Below are 17,041 nucleotides of genomic sequence, written 5' to 3' on the forward strand. Positions count from 1 at the left end.
GGAGATTTGCAGTATTTTTTAAAAAATGTATAACAAATAAGAAAATTTGAAAGAAACAGAAGAATTAGAGAAAATGTAGCATACTCTTGAAATTGCAAGTCTATGTTGCTCAGACTAAAAGTTGCTACTACCGCCATAGCTGGGAGAGCAGCAAAGCAGCAGTGCCCCATCTTACAAATACCACAATTGCGGTAAATTTATGTAAGTTTTAAAACCAATTTAATTTTCATGGCTTTCTACAAAAAAATGGTGGGGATTGTAGTTTGCCCACTGCAATACAGCTTCCTGCCCAACAGCTGCTGAGCAGGGTAGTACGACGACTGGACCTAATGGTCAGGGGTCCCTTTACCTTTACTTACTTAAAGATGCCATAGTCTCTTGGTAGAGCAGTGAAGGAGATCACTGACTGTACAGTATGCAGTTTCCAGAAGCACTTCCTGTTACTTGGGTATATGTACAGTGACTTGCATGTATGGCTTGGGCATCTGATTGGTGGCCTGTGTACTAACAAATTCTGACAAATGGCAGCTTTAAAAACCATCAGAGATTAAACAGCATGCACTAGCCATTCACACTGAAGTATGTCTCATGTTGTTTGAACTCACCTTTAGTCATTTAAAGGTGATAAAAGAACTGCATAAGCAAACAGTGTAATCGGGTACCCCTCAGAAGGAAATAATAAAATGGAAAGTAAACATGGAGCAAACTATAACATGAGTGAATATGTGTTCAGTACATTTCTATGATGAGCAGCAGGTGTGAACTGTGTTTCACTATGCTGGCTTTAGGCTAGATTGTGTACTCCTCACAGCAGGAGTTACGGTATCCTTTGCTTATGTTATACAATATTACACCATACACACTTATCACACTAATTAATAATAGGTAGCCTAGCAGTTCGAAAGCATGCCAAAAAAGTGCAAGTAGATAAATAGGTTCCACTCCGGTGGGAAGGTAAACGGTGTTTCCATGTGCTGCTCTGGTTTTGCTGTTCCGTTGTGCCAGAAGTGGCTTAGTCATGCTGGCCACATGACCCGGAAAAACTGTCTGCAGACAAACGCTGGCTCCCCCCGGCCTATAAAGCAAGATGAGCGCCGCAACCCCATAGTCATTTGTGACTTGACTTAACTGCCAGGGGTCCTTTACCTTTAGCCTTCGCTTAAATAAATATCCACAATTTACTCATATCATGTGCTCCCTGCAGAAGAGCTCTGTGTAACTCAGAAGCTTGCAGAATTTCACAAACAGTGTGTCTTAGGTTAGCCTCACAGATTACTCTTTTTCTGGGGCCAGTGTGGCACAGCCACTACAGATAGGGCTGGGAGAGGCCCCTGATTGAAGCTCTGAAGAGCCACTGCCAGGTAAGATAAACAATACTGGGACTAGGTGGACCAATATTTTGATTCTGTATAAGGCAGCTTCCTATGTTCCTATGGCCACCTTCTTTGATTGCGCGCGCGCGCACACACACACACACACACACTGCAGAGTGGTCCTCCGTTAGGGAACACTTAGCAGCAGAGTCCTGTTGCACTCATTTCTTGCTTTTGGGCTTCCCATAGGCATCTGGTTGGCCACTGTGGAAGCAGAATGCTGGACTAAAATAAGGCTTTGGTCTGATCCCTCAGGGCTCTTGTGTTCATATCAAGAAGCAATCTTCTAACAATTAGTTCCCATTGAGAGATAGCACCTGAATATCTCAGGCTATTAACATTCTATTGCCAAGTCCAAGATTATGGCCAGGCATTACCTTAAGCCAAACCCATAGTGATAGTTCTATTAACAGAAATCTGATAACATAATAATATCCAGAGGCTGAGCCATGTTAGACTGTTGCACTAAAAACAATAAAGAGTCATTTGACTCCTTAAAGGCTGAACTTTCTGGCATAAACTTCCCTAGACGACACAGCCAATCAGATCCACAATCAATCAGAAGTATATAAATTGTGGCAAGCAACAGTAGGCGTGGTAAGCAGTGAGATCAGGGGAAAATGAAATGCAAGAATTACAGACCGTGACAATTGAACCAGAGGTAGAATGCATGCAAAACACAGAAAGTGACCCCTTAAGAAAGCGTGATTGCTTTGCTGATTTAGTTAACATTTATAGTGGAAAACTTGCTTCTCTGTTCAGGCCAAGATGAATAGTTTAACTTCTTGATTGATTGTAAATTTGCATTCTCACCCTGAAGTGTCCCTTTGAAATTCTTTTGCTTGAGTATGACCACTTCATGTTCAGCAGCAGAGTGCCCAGGTAGATTGAAAAATGTTGTTCTACTAGCTTATGAATGTTGCCATTTTCATGTCAAATTTGGATGCATTGGTCTGTTTTTCCTGTGTACAAGGACATTGCTGACAGATGATGATATACATTACACTTAAATACAGGAGTATATTTACCTGCTTATAATATTGGGCATTCATATATGTTGTCTCTTTTTTTGTCATTTCAGCACCAGTTAAGGTCTTAAAATAGTTTAGGCTTTTGTTGGACATCAGTCCCATAAATGAGTCCATGCGTGGCTCCAAACTATTCTTATACATGGTAATTTTGAGGATTTGTCATGGGTTTTTTTACCGTATTTTTCGCCCTATAGGACGCACTTTTTCCCCTCCAAAAATGAAGGGGTAATGTGTGTGCGTCCTATGGGGCGAATGCAGGCTTTTGCCGAAGCCTGGAGAGCGAGAGGGGTCAGTGCGCACCAGGCTTCAGGAGAGCCCCACTGCCAGCCCCACAAGCTCAGGGGACCTGGTTTGGAGGCTGGCGGTGGGGAGAAGCGTGCTTCTCCCCGCCACCAGCCCCGCAAGCTCGGGGGACAGCGGGGAGGCGCAGCGCGCCCAGGCTTAGCTTCGCGCAGCTCTCCGCAAGCCATGGGAGCCTGGCCTGGGCTCCCACGGCTTGCGGAGAGCTGCATGTTCTGGGGGCTGGGGTCGGGGGAAGCTCAGGCTCCCCCCACCCCAGCCCCGTGCCTGGGGAAAAAAAATAATTTCCCCCCCTTTATTCCCCCCCCCAAAAAATAGGTGCGTCCTATAGGGCGAAAAATACGGTATTTGTTCTTTTGATAGTATTGGAACTATTCAGATTTTAATTGCTTCTGCCCCTCTCTGAGTTCTTAGGATAAAGAGTGGGCTATGTTGCAACCTGGCAGGCAGGGGCCATCTTCTTGTTATGATCTTAACGTATGCTGCCTTGGAAGCCTTTTTGGCTGAAGAGTGAAAACCCTTCAAATATATAAATTAAACAGATACAGTAATTCAAACTATTTGTCTTTCTGCTAGAATTATCTATTCTGACTGGCAACAGGTTGTCTCCATGGCTCAGGGGTTTGACATCACTTATTGCTTGATATTTAACTAGAAATGTCAAGGATTAAACCAGGGACCCTCTGCATATTGTCCTGTTTCATGTGACCCTGAAGCCAGCTGTCCCAAAGCCAATCACAAGGACAATCAGAAAGGCCAGGCCAGGTCATGGTCCAAAGTCAAATTCCAGGGGAACACAAAAAAGGCAGGTTTCAGGAGAAGTCAGTGGTCAATGCAACTTTCCCACTTTTGATTAGGTATCTTTTTAGTGTTCACTGTGAGTCTTCACATTAATTGTGCTCTTCATTTAGACTTCTTTCACTTTCTCAAAAACATTTCTTTGAATTAATATTTACTTCTGAAGCAGTTTTTGTGCCCCGAAAAGCCTGATCAAAGTGTATGCATGCTGTCTGTTTGGAGAGAGAAATGTCTCTGCAATTCTCTTTGTCTGCAGTTATTTTGGTATGCTTGATGGGGCATCAACACCCACACAACATCTCAGCAAAACGTGTATCATGTGCAGAGCTATTAGCCATGTATTAGTGCTTACCCATCCACCTTCCACTGCTCCTGGCATGACTTTCCAGATGGTCAGGCTACTAATGTGCTGCATGTACATAGCTAGAATGCTCTGCTGACAAGCAAGGAGGGCATGCAAGATTAATATTGTTGGCTGCCTTCCAGGGCTGTGCCAAGCAGGGCTGAGCTCAAGGGAGGAATCTCAATGGCTGTAATCAGGAGGACCAAACTGTCCACACTCTGCTTTTGCTCAAGAGTGTACATTCTTTAGAGATGCAAGAGGCATTAATCGGGTTCAGCTATCCATTCTAGCCAGGCAACAACACTTGGGGTGAGAAGCTGCACCAGTGAGGGGTGAGGCCTGGGGAGAGTTTTGAGGACCGGCAGAGATCCTCACATCTGAAGTTCCCCACCCCTACTTTGGATGAACTTGTCTTTAGACAAATGAAGCCTTTAACAGTGCATTCCTATCCATGTTTTCTCATAAATCTTACAGTGTGCAATGGGGTTTACGCACTACTAGACTGCAGCCTTGTGAATCGTACCTCAGCTTTCTGCACATTAAATTCCAAAAGCCATTTCTTCTTTTGATTGATTGATTTTTACAATAATTTCTATACTGCTTTTCAATAGGAGGAGAGAGTGATCTGTCGCTCGAATCCTGCTTACAAGCTTTCCACAGGCATCTGATTGGCCACTGTGAGAAGAGGGGGCTGGACTAGGTGGGCCATTGGCCCAATCCATCAGGCTCCTCTTACGTTCTTAATATAAATTCACAAAGGGCAGAATACAATAGAAGCCTGATCAGCAAACGGTAGAGTTTTCATTCCCTTTTTGCACATTAACTTTCAAGACAAATCCATCCTTCAAGGTTGAGCAAGAAGAGTAATTTAAACCGATACTTTAGGAGTTCCTCAAAAGTTTATGTGTCTATGACACTTGCATAGCCTGAGGCTGTTGTACCACTCATAAAAGTACACCACGTAGGCAGCTGAAGAATCCACAGAACAGATCTCTGATGGACTAAGTTGGCTTTTGAATTCCCAAGATGAGGGCTCTCCACAGAGAATGCCATGTCCCCAGCTGACTACCTCCCTATCAAATAAGTATTTGCAAAACATGGAATGTGAATTATGCAAAGTACTTCTGTTCCTTCAATGCTATGGTCATACCAATATATCTACTACTAGTGCTTGGTGAAGTGAAGGTGTTGAAATAATCTGCAAAATAAATATTTCAGTGGTGATATTCATTAGAATATTCTATCTTGATTCTGTAAACTGCCCTGAAAGCTCCACTGAAGGGCAATTGTAATATTAGTTGAACCAGACAGTAGTATTTATATTTAAAAATCATTTTAGTTGAATTTTTATTATTTTTGTACACCGCTTTGTAAACATGCATTGAAAAGCAGCATAGACGCATTTCAAATGGATGGGCAAAAAATACCGTAATTTTTGAATTGAATACAAAGAAAACTAAAAAGGGAATTAAAAACTGTTTGGAATTTGTAGGAAATGATTAGTCGCTCCCTATTTAAAATTCTCTACTAGTGTCAGGCCTCTTAAAGTGATAGGGACCTGTAGTAGTGATACACTCCTGAACATGACTCTTATTGTGGGGCAGGGAATAGCAAATTTACGTTACTGTTTGTATAAGTCTAACCTCCCAGATACATGTACATTCATACAATTTGTTCAGCCTCAGTCTTACAAATATATGTTCTGCATTGGCCCCAAATCCCTCCACAGTATTGCCTTTGCTTTTCAGCACTATTGAGATTGCCCAGAAGTTGCCACTGCCAGTCTGTGCTGCACTCTTTCCCTGAAAACTGCGCTTTTTCAGGGCCATGCAGGATCTAGACCCAAAAAAATCACTTGGGAGGGGGGGACGAGAGTGAAGTGCAGGTCACGGGACTCGCCTGGGAGTGCATTCTGACTGACGCATGTCTCATTTTGGGATGTATCTCAATTCACTTGGGGAAGTCCTACTGAAGATGAGCCCTTCTCACTGAGAAGGAGACCACCCCCAAAAAAATTTTTTAGCTTCCATCACACAAATGCTTGAATCTTCTGCTTGAGCCATTTGAAAGGGCCTATGGTTTGACCCCAGTTTAGGAAGGATCCTAGTAAGGAAGAACATTTTTAAACAAATGATACGGCCCTCATAAGGTAATAATGGATCACAGCAGGATCTTCCTGGCAAAACACGCAATCTGAAAAAAAGCAGCTTTGCGGTGGCTGGTTTCAGTCGCAGTACGGACTTACTGGCAAAAGAAGACATTACAACCCACCAGCGAAACAAAACACAAACAGGTCCTACCACTTCTAAGGCCAACTGGGCAAGAGCCCCAGAGCATGAATGTTCCAGAAGAATAAAAGGGGATTTTCTCTTTGTGAAGAGTCCAGACAACTCTCACATTCCATTAGCAAATCGAATCTCTAGGATGAAACTTACATGTAATTCTTGGCTAAAACATGACTTTCACAAGCAAACCAAGTCAAATGGAGCAGCTAGGTAATTTCCAGGATTTGGGTGACTTTCATTTCTTTAAAGGTTCAAATCCTTCAAGATGGCCCTAATGCATGCAGTATTTTCAGATGCAATCCTAAAGGCTCTCTCACATCCGACATCCTACCAGGCTCTTGCCCAGTACCTGCTTTTCCGTCTATCCCAGTACCTGATGGGCAGAGGCTCCTCAAGATCTCAGACAAAGAGAGAGGTCTTTCACATTGCCTGCTGGATATTTTTTCACAGGAGATTCCAGGGATTGCAAACCCTTTATCTATATGCAGCTTTGTACTATAGTGCTGTGGCCGCTCTCCTTGCTCCACATGGGGACACTGCAGCGGCAAGGCCAAGTCTTGCATTGGGTGGCTTAATTTTCATGAAAAGGGTTCCTGCAAGAGCATGAGGAGGGTACAATGAGTTCCTCTGCACAGATCATGCAGAGAAGCAGCCCTTGGTCAGAAACACACACTCCAGGGAGCCTTTTACATTATAGAATTTCTCCCACAACACCCCTGCCAAAACAGGTATTTTGCAGGTTCTATTGGGAAGTGAAAAGCAACCGCTTGTTCAGCAATTGCATATACCATTTAAAAAGGTAGCAAAAAAATAAAACAGGTGCTTCCCAAAGCAGCTCTTGGGTACAGTTATTTAATTATTAACACAGTTGCATTGCTAGAGTGGGGGTTGCAGAGGTGTTTTTTAAAGCACCCTTCAGACTTTGCCCTTAAGCCTTTAGCAAGCCAAAGTAAACACAGGTTCTGCTGTTTGGATGCTGTCATCAGGTCCTGTTTGATGACTGTGCTCACTAGCAGGGCTAATGCGTTCTCTCTTTTCTCTCGCCACCACGGAGTCCCTGGGAACACGTGTCCCTCCATGTATCTCTGAACACCAGTTGCTGGGAATCACAAGTGGAGAGAGCACTGCTGCACTCAGGTCCTGCTTGCAGGCTTCTCATAGACATGAGGTTGGTCACCCTGTGAACAGGATGTTGGTTGAAATGGTCCTTTGGTTTGATTCAGGAGAGATCTTTCTATGCTGCTTGCCTGCATTGGCAAGTGTTATGGAAGGCAGACGTTTTCTGAATGCCTCAGCTACTACATATTTAACTCAGATGGCGATTTTACACACATTTACAGTGGTAGCTTGGGTTAAGTACTTAATTCTTTCTGGAGGTCCGTTCTTAACCTGAAACTGTTCTTAACCTGAAGCACCACTTTAGCTAATGGGGCCTCCTGCTGCCGCCGCGCCGCTGGACCATGATTTCTGTTCTCATCCTGAAGCAAAGTTCTTAACCTGAAGCACTATTTCTGGGTTAGCGGAGTCTGTAACCTGAAGCGTATGTAACCTAAGGTACCACTGTACTTGGAAGTAAGCCCTATTAAGGGATCGGGTGGCGCTGTGGGTTAAACCACAGAGCCTAGGACTTGCCGATCAGAAGGTCAGTGGTTTGAATCCCCGTGACGGGGTGAGCTCCCGTTGCTCGTTCCCTGCTCCTGCCAACCTAGCAGTTTGAAAGCACATCAAAGTGCAAGTAGATAAATAGGTACCGCTCTGGCAGGAAGGTAAATGGTGTTTCTGTGCGCTGCTCTGGTTTGCCAGAAGTGGCTTAGTCATGCTGGCCACATGACCCGGAAGCTGTACGCCGGCTCCCTTGGCCAATAAAGCGAGATGAGCGTCACAACCCCAGAGTTGGCCACGACTGGACGTAATGGTCAGGCATCCCTTTACCTTTACCTTTAAGCCCTATTAAACATGGTAGAACATCCAAGTAAACGTGAACAAGATCAGCATTCTCATGTTGACTTTAGAAAGTTTAGAGTGTTCAGTGATTTTACAGAACGGTGCTAAATTAGGTATGAAGGCCCATTTGCTACTTTCAAGAACAATGTAAAGTGTAATTAACTCATTTATCCTGTGTTGTTTATTTATTTAGGACGTTCTCATGCTACCCTTCAGTAGAAACTCTCAGGTTGGTGTAAAATAATACAGTGGAAACAAGTAAATGTGTAAAACATTAGAAAAGTAAAACAGCAGAAGTAGCAATTAAAATTAATTGTTATTTATGAAGGGCACAGTCCATTGCAATTTTCTGCGCAAGCATCATTAAAATTAATAGAAGTTGCAGTTAATAGAAGAGAGCACGATGGATTGTGCCATTTAAGTCACATGAGTAACAATTGCTTTCCTTAAAATGAAAATACAACCACCCCTAAATACCTAGGACTAGAATTTCTGCAACAGGTCATTAAAATTATATATTTCAGCGCTAAATTTATTGACAGGAATAAGAAACTTAGGATGAGGACATCTCTTCCCATGAAAGTGGAAAGTGTGAGATGAAAGAGCTGAACATCTGTAATGTTGGCATTTTCATTTTCACATTTTGTGTGAACTCTTTTTATCCTCTGCTGAAGTATTCTTTGTTGGCACTTAATTACTGCCAGGTATAATAATGACAGTGTTGTTTTGTTGGTGGCACACGCATAAAATAAAATAAGAATGATTGTGCTTGTACTTAAGAAATTTAAGATTCCTGGGGCAAATAACTGTTTTTCTTCAAATACTGATGCAACCAACCTTACTTAAAGCTGCACAAAGAAGTCTGGGAGGAACAGGTTTGGCTCCCTTTGTTGCCCAGAAAATGCTGGGAGCAAACCTTCCTGGCAGCAGGTTATCAAGTTACAAGCATTACATCATCAGAATATGTTCTCATTTGCAGAACTGTGGCCTGAAGCCATTTCACAGTTGGTTGCTGAGTGGTGCAAAGTTGTGCCCATATAGCAGTTAACTCTTTCATGGGATATGATCCAGAAGAGCTGGTGTTAAGCCATAATAGGAGGAAGTGAACCACAGTGGGGGGGACAACACACTTTAAAGGGAGCTTGTTTGTTCTTGAGGTGTGTAAACTTTGGTAGGCAATTGCCTTCTTCATTGGATTCATGCCATGGAAAAGGGAGTGTTAACGCATTAAGTTAAATAAATCACAAACTAAAACGGAATGCACATGCCTCAAGCCTCTGCTGAAGTGAGGCTACCTGCTTTCCAAAAGCAGAAATTGCAGGGTTTCTACTCAGACACATGTGACTTGAGCTGCAGGTTCCTGCAGTGTTCCATTCTTTTTAACATTTAAATGTGAAATGCCCTCCTATGAGAGATACGCCTGGCACCGATATTGTATTATTTCTGGTGCCAGGTTAAAACTCTTTAAAAATTTGCCCAGACACTTTCAATTATGGGATTCTTTTACCTTGTTGAATAGTTTAATCTTCTCAGTTTTATTGCTGTATTTTGTACTGTATTTGTAGAGTTAAAGTCACTGTAGAACAGTTGCCATGGGCACAATACCACCTCACTGCTACGCACTCCTCCAGCCATAACACTGCTTCCATTTCCTCTGTGGATTCCTCTGTGTCTCTTCCTGCCTCTCTCCCTGCTCTGTGTGTGAGGTCTCACTTACCCACCCATGTGCCAATAGCAGACTTTTATAAGATGTGGGGTGGAAGGACAAGAGAGGACATGTGTCCACCTGTTGACCACTGCAGTGAGGAGCTTCCTGGCATGGAGGGGGCCTCATGCTGAATGTAGGATTGGGCTTTGAATGCCAGTTGTCAGAGATTGGCAGGGCTTTGACGTGTGTGGCGGAGGCAAGGGACCCAGGGAGTGACCCAGGAGAAGGGCCCAGTAATTTATGGGGTTTGATGCAGGAGCCAATGCAGGTAGGAGAGTCAGGGCAGTCCCAGGTGGAGGATGTGGTGGAAGAAGGAGAGTTGGTTCAAGTGAGGGACAGGTCAGTAAATTTCCCACCTTCTACTGCCCCACTGTCTCCTAGAACCAGGAGGAGCTTGAAAAGAGAAGTCTTAAGTTTTGGGTATGCAACCCATCAGAGGATGGTATAAAAGCCAGAGGAGGTGAGGGACCCTCTGCCGCTGCAACTGCTCCATAGGGCCCAGACCTGTGGATGGATGCCTAGAGGTTAGAAGCACTTTGTTTATCTGAAGCACTGTGGAAGCTGCTGTGTTTCTCTTGCCAATAAAGAGTTAACTATCTGATGTGTGACTTCCTTATCTGGGACTAGCTGGGGTACCAGTGGACCAATTACCTACGTATTGGGAAGTGTTAATAATAATAATAATAATAAATTTATTTATACTCCACCCATCTGGCTGGGTTTCCCCAGCCCATTGCAGAGAGACACAGATATTTGGACTTTATGCAGCCTGTAGGATCTATAAGGCAACATTATTTAGAAGATTTATAAAGCGGAATTCATATATTCCTAAGACTTTGTGTGGGTTTGTGTCTGATAAATATTCCCATTAATTTCTATATCTGTGATTCACCAAGCACTTAGCATATGTTTAAATCCCATCTACTTCAAACTACTACATGGTAAAATGTTTTTGATTAATCTGGTTCTAAGTGTACAGTTTGGATTGATGAAACCATTGTTCAGATATTAAAGGCATTGGCCACAATCCAAATAAGCATCCCCATGCCTGCAAGACAGACTTCCTCTTTGCTGGCAACAGAATGGGAAAGAGCCCTGGGGGCTCCTAGAGCACCATTTGGGAAAGCCAGCATGGAAGCATATGGGGATCTGGATTGCAGCCATTACCTTTTAATTGCATTCATATATCCCCACTCTTTTTTCATACTCAGTGCTAGTATTGTCTTGGTCTGGCTGTCCATACATCATTCTTTTCTCCTTGACTTTTCTCTTTGGCTATTAGTGATGTGGGATTTACATTTGCTGACCTGATAAAATGTTAATTATAGTTCTGACGCACTTGTTGAAAAAGTATAGAAACCATATGAGAATTAATTCACTATGCTAATATAGCCGTTAAAAAAAGAGAGCTAGGAGTAGCCAGGAAATCTTCTACTTCTTTTGTTCCTTAATACAAAAGAGCCTAAGAAACACCATCAGCCGTGTTCTGTGAGCTTTGACCAAATACGTTGCTTGCTTGAATTCATGACAATGCAAAGAAGACTGTCCATTTAGGTCTACCTTTCCTATTTGGACATGCTTCTTTGGGCAGCTGCTTATAAGCACTAGCTAGTGTATTTAAAAAATGTTTAGGGGTTTTTTTAAACCAAAGCCCCATTAATTTCAGTGCTAAGATTAAGCACATAAAAGTGTTTTACTCATGACATATACAATTTTCAATCTTGGTTTAGTTTAGTTTATTAGTCAACCGAAAAGGTTTAAACTTTCAAGAAACATTAACAACTTGGCACAAAACATAATATAAAATAACAAGAAATCGTAGGACAGACCATCATTCTGGCCATCAGTCATTTGAACCTCCATAAAAGTGTTTGAGCCTGGTAGTGAATCTAAACACAGTAAGGACATTGTAATCAGAAAGTAATAACTTAATTGCCTGAGTGTCATCAACTCCCCTGACCTGAGTTTAGCAACCCCTCAAGCATGTTTTTTAATTGGCAGTGGCACAGAACCATACAGCCTATAGGCATGTGCTGCTTTTGCAGTTCACTTTTGTACCGTCCTTCTATTAACTAGGCAAAATGTGAAAGTGGGGAAAGTTTGACATGGTTGCACTGTGAATGTTGTTTGTATTTACTATGGTTTTTGGCCCAAAGGCCCCCAAAGCAATGCCCAACATTCAATAAGAACAACATGGAAGGATGGCGCTTGCAATATTTTTGGCCTCTTGGGATTTTATAAGAATTGATTCGGTCCTGCAAGTACTCAAGATATGTTAAATCTTATATTTAAATACTGAATGTATTCTAACTTATTGCAATATGTTTATAAGATAAAGTTTTTCTATTTAAAAAGGAATTTGATGCAGTCCTGCAAGCTGTAAATTTTAGAACATATAGATATACGTACAAACATCTTTCCTCACCAGATTTCATGAAAGGCTTCCACAACTGGTCAGTAGATTCTTACTGATATTTTATTCTTTGGTTATCACAAGTGAAGCCATGATTTTTGTTGGGGGGGCAGGCCTTTTGTTAGGATGGAGGCAGAACCTCAGTTAGCTATGTATTTTTATTGATGTTTATTGATGGGGAGGCAGCTGCCCCTCCCTGCCCCCCTTGGCTACGCCCATAGGTGCTCATAAGAAGAAAGTAAACATCCATAAGTACAATATTTTGGTTGAAACCTGCTCTAGATAAGCAAAACTAACATTGAGCACATTCCCGGTATGTATTTTTCACTAGGAATGGTGTGTTAAGCAGACCTAGTAGTATCTTATAAAATACGAGTCAGAGGAGTTGCAGTTGTTGCCTCACTTGGGCTATGTACACTTTAGTGGCTCAAAACGCACTCCCTCACCTGCTGCATTTCAACTCACATTCTTGCATTGCTGTACAAACCAGGGAGAGGGTAGGGATATATTCACTCGAAACCTAATTTGTTTCCCTACACCAAACTCCAATTCACTGAAGTTCTAATCTGCGCATGCGCTGTAATTTGCACCTGCGCAATGACTGCCCGAAATAAATTCATGGGCCAGGGTGAGTAGCAAAGGAGAAGCTCCTGATTCATAAGTTGATCTTTTAGCCACTAGCTACACCAGTTCCTAGTCTTTTTCCTTGACCTCAATGGAACTCAAAACTGTTTAACTCCTTAGATCATGCCCACCTAATAAATGGTGGACTAAAGGAAGATTATGAAGTTGTTATAATGATACTAGCATAGCACTTGGAATATTTCATAGAATCATAGAGTTGGAAGAGACCACAAGGGTCATCGAGTCCAACCCCCTGCCAAGCAGGAAACACCATCAGAGCACTCCTGACATATGGTTGTCAAGCCTCTGCTTAAAGACCTCCAAAGAAGGAGACTCCACCACACTCCTTGGCAGCAAATTCCACTGTCGAACAGCTCTTACTGTCAGGAAGTTCTTCCTAATGTTTAGGTGGGTGGAATCTTCTTTCTTGTAGTTTGGAGCTTCACATACATTATCTTAATAATTATTGTTACAACTCTGCAAGATAGGCTTATATAATCCCCATACTGCGGATGGAAGGGGTCGATAAGGTCTGAGAGATAGTGGCTTTCCTACCACTGTCTAATGCCCACATAATAAAGAGGGATTCCAAACTCGCAGCTCAGACTTCTACCAACTACACCTTTCAACAACTGATTCTACCTGCAGTGACCACTAGTATGTAATTACACCCATTCACATCATCAAACACACTTGACACCTTTTACAAAGGCAAATGGCTTTAATCCGAATCTGAAAGTGATCTAGCAGCAGTATAATTTTAGCCCTTCATTCCTTGGAAGCACTCACATATCTGCATGACAGATGGATGCGTCAAACAGGAGCTGGCAACTTTTCTTCAAATACTTACATTTGGTGAGAGGAAGGCTTAATTGAGAGAGAAAAAGGAAATGGTTATTGCAGGGTGGACAGAATGTTCTGACTAGCTGAGATGCTTAAAAGCACAAATGAGTATCCAGAATGAACTGCAGAGATTTGCATCATTTGTGCTTTATACCTCTGATAGCACCCTACCTGTACCCCAGTGTTTCCTGAGGGTGTGCCGCACAAGTGCCGGATGTATGTCACGCAAAAAAATAATGTGCTTCGTATTTGAATCATCTTTATAGGTGACTGCACATTGTAATGCAGGTAGATTCTGTGCCCACGAGGTGCCTCAATACATGCCAGGAAAATCCTGTGCAGCATGGAGGCTGCAGTCTGCCCATATATGGGCTGAAACATCATCCCATATGATTATGCTAGGATTCTTCACGTTCATCCAAGCCCCAGCCCAAGTAACTGGAAAATCCCAGAAGCAGGGGTCTTGCTAGGCACCATAAAGTTCCTATGGTACATATTTGCATATGCTAGTTTATATGAATAGATGTCTCTTGGTCACTCAAGATGGCTGGAGAATAGGGTTGTGCCAACAGTACACTTAGTGGTGTGCCCAATCACCTTATAAGGCAGTCTTTGCCAAAATGGGGAGGCCAAGGTTGGCAAAAGCTGCAGTAACCAAAGTAAACTATATTAAAAAATAAGTTTATGTGGAGGGAAGGCAGCAGGGAAGATGGGTCTTAGCAAAAGAAATATGAGCAGTGCTATTTTTCTAGAAAAAGAGGTGCCGGAACTCACCATGAATGGCTCCATTGTTCCCTTATAATGGCAATGGTGCCCACCTGAGATGTGCTGGAACTGAGTTCTGGTGCGTTCCAGCTGAAAAAAAGTTCTTCATATGAGAATATGCAGGTTAGCAAACACCACCCCTTTCCCTCTCCCTCATGTTGAGTCAACACCTGGAGGGAAGGTGAGAACAGGTCTAGAATGGGCATAAGAGTATGCTGCCCATTTTAATCCAGGAAAATGTACTCTGTTTTTGTAAATGCTGTTGTATCCACCAGCCATCCTGCCGTTGAAAAGAAACTAATCTGCTTGCTTTTTTTGCTCAAGGAAAAAAAGGTCCCATTATACATGAGAAAACATGGCACATATTTTTGCGTTGTCCATTTTTGAGACCTGTCCTCTCTGCATCCACAAGGATTCAATGGTTTGTTACACACTTGAAGTCATTTGTGGAGATTGGCAGAAATCTGTTAAGCCAAATTGGGTTTAAGAATATTACCCTGAATGACTGAGTTCATGTGGCACTATTCCAAAACTGAATTGACTGTTTTTAGCATCCAGCGTCATCACAAAAATTTGTGGGCACCACCCCACAATAGGTGCAGGAGATTACCCTATTTAGGTTTGCAAATTATATTGCACTTGGGCCAAAGATGACTAAATTCTGAGGATGAATGTAAAGTGGTTAGGGACACAGTCTTCCTAAGCAGCTAAAAAAGTATGTATAAGATCACATTCTGATCTTCACATTAACTAGTTGAGAAGAACAGCCGCATACATGCACACATATCCGCTTTCATACTTACATTCGCCAGCGTGGATTAGGAAAAAATACCACGCTATGGGGAATAAATCAAGCCACCCTCAGGAGGAATCTGTGTGGGGGGAAAGGATAAACCCACTTTTCATCTTAACTGTGAGTATAATGGTGATTTTGGAAAAGCACAGACAACAAATTTGACTTTCTCTTTTAAATTTAAATCCAACACAAAGTGCCTTAAAGTGAAGAAAAAGGAAAAAGGCTATATTCCACCACAACATAGTTGTCAACTTTTCCCTTTTCTTGCAAGGAATCCTATTTGGAATAAGGGAATTTCCCTTAAAAAAAGGAAAACGTTGACAGTTATGTATCATAATAACAATTGTTAACAGTTAACAGTTACAAATGTTAACCTGCTCTATTTTGTATAAATGGGTTCCAAATTTCATTATACTTTCGCACAAACTTGATTTTCATGATTAAAACATATTTCAGCATGACATTTTAAGAGTTGACATGTATTCTTCTCTGAATCAGATGAATTTGACTGATGAACTTGGTTTTATCTGCTGGTGCTTATTCTGTTTTCTTTTGTAGTCTGTTTCTAAAGTTTATACTTAGTGGGCTGTGTTCAATGGTGGCTTTGCCTTCACAGAAAGCACTTCTACTTGCGCCATGTAGGCACCCAATTTTCACTGATACAGTGGTGCCTCGCAAGACGAGTCTCTTTGTCTTGCGGTTTTTTCGTCTTGCGAAGCACGGCTATTAGCGGTTTAACGGCTTAGCGGCTATTAACGGCTTAGCGGCTTTAAGAAAAAGGAAACAAACTCGCAAGAACTCGCAAGACGTTTCTTCTTGCGAAGCAAGCCCATAGGGAAATTCGTCTTGCGGAACGACTCAAAAAACGGAAAACTCTTTCGTCTTGCGCGTTTTTCGTCTTGCGAGGCTTTCGTCTTGCGAGGTACCACTGTACTTTTTACCTGCTGAACCCCACTCCATGAAAAGCTCCTCCTGAGGGCAGGGAGACCCACTGAAACAATATGGAATATGGTGCAGTGGGCTTCCGTAGGCAGGAAGGATGAGCAAAAAGTGCTTGAGTGGAAGCACTTTGCAGTATGACAAAACCACCACTGGATATGACCCAATATTTATTAGTTTAAAATACAACACTTGTAGAGAGTGGGGAGCAGAAGTGATTTTGGGGTAGCATGACCAGATCAGCCGCACTGGGTGCCAGCGCCACAGGAGGTACCACAACAATGATGTAAAAGCAAGAGCAAGAGGTGTGTGTGTGTGGGGGGGGTGAATTAGTGTCACACAGGGAGCCGATGAAATTTGAGAACCCAAAGTTTCCCTGTGGGAGGATTATTATTATTTCTTAGAACCTACCCTTCCCCTCATGAGGAAAATAAAAATTGGTAAGGGGAGTATTGACGTTGTTATAATTGTACTGGATGTTCTGCCAACTTCCGAGTTTTGGGTTGTGGTGGCCTATAAACAATACAATTGGTATTGGTATTCTGAAGTAGGAAGGTGTGCCTGTAAAGAAAGGCAAAAATAATTAAAATAAAATATTTGGCATGATTCTGGAATTTGGGAGAGTAATGCCCTCTCCAATTCCAGGATAGGGATGTGGGGTTCTCTATGTCTGTCGTCTCTGCCCCCTCATTAGGCTGGGGCGGAGGAGAATGTGAAAGACACCTCAGGATCCCTTTTCCCCACAGAAAATAATTGGGAGGTTGGCCTGGCCTCGCCTCCTGCAGTTCTCAGAATTGTGCCTTTTATTTCATTATGTTTTGCATGTAGCTACAGACTGCTACAGGCCGAGGCGTTCTTCCTTTCCATCGTGTTCATACA

The 17,041-nt window shown here is 42.5% G+C and overlaps 1 protein-coding gene and 1 long non-coding RNA gene across 3 annotated transcripts in view; one reads left to right on the forward strand and one right to left on the reverse strand.

Moving 5' to 3' along the window:
• Positions 1-17,041, reverse strand: part of LOC308589144 — a 165,243-nt gene that overhangs the window by 52,656 nt on the left and 95,546 nt on the right. The window lies entirely within an intron of this gene.
• SPATA13 (spermatogenesis associated 13) overlaps positions 1-17,041 on the forward strand; it is a 102,743-nt gene that overhangs the window by 4,498 nt on the left and 81,204 nt on the right. The gene's annotated exons all lie outside the window — the stretch shown is intronic.

This window comes from Podarcis bocagei (assembly GCF_964188305.1).
Source record: "Podarcis bocagei genome assembly, chromosome: 6".
Lineage (NCBI taxonomy): Eukaryota > Metazoa > Chordata > Lepidosauria > Squamata > Lacertidae > Podarcis > Podarcis bocagei.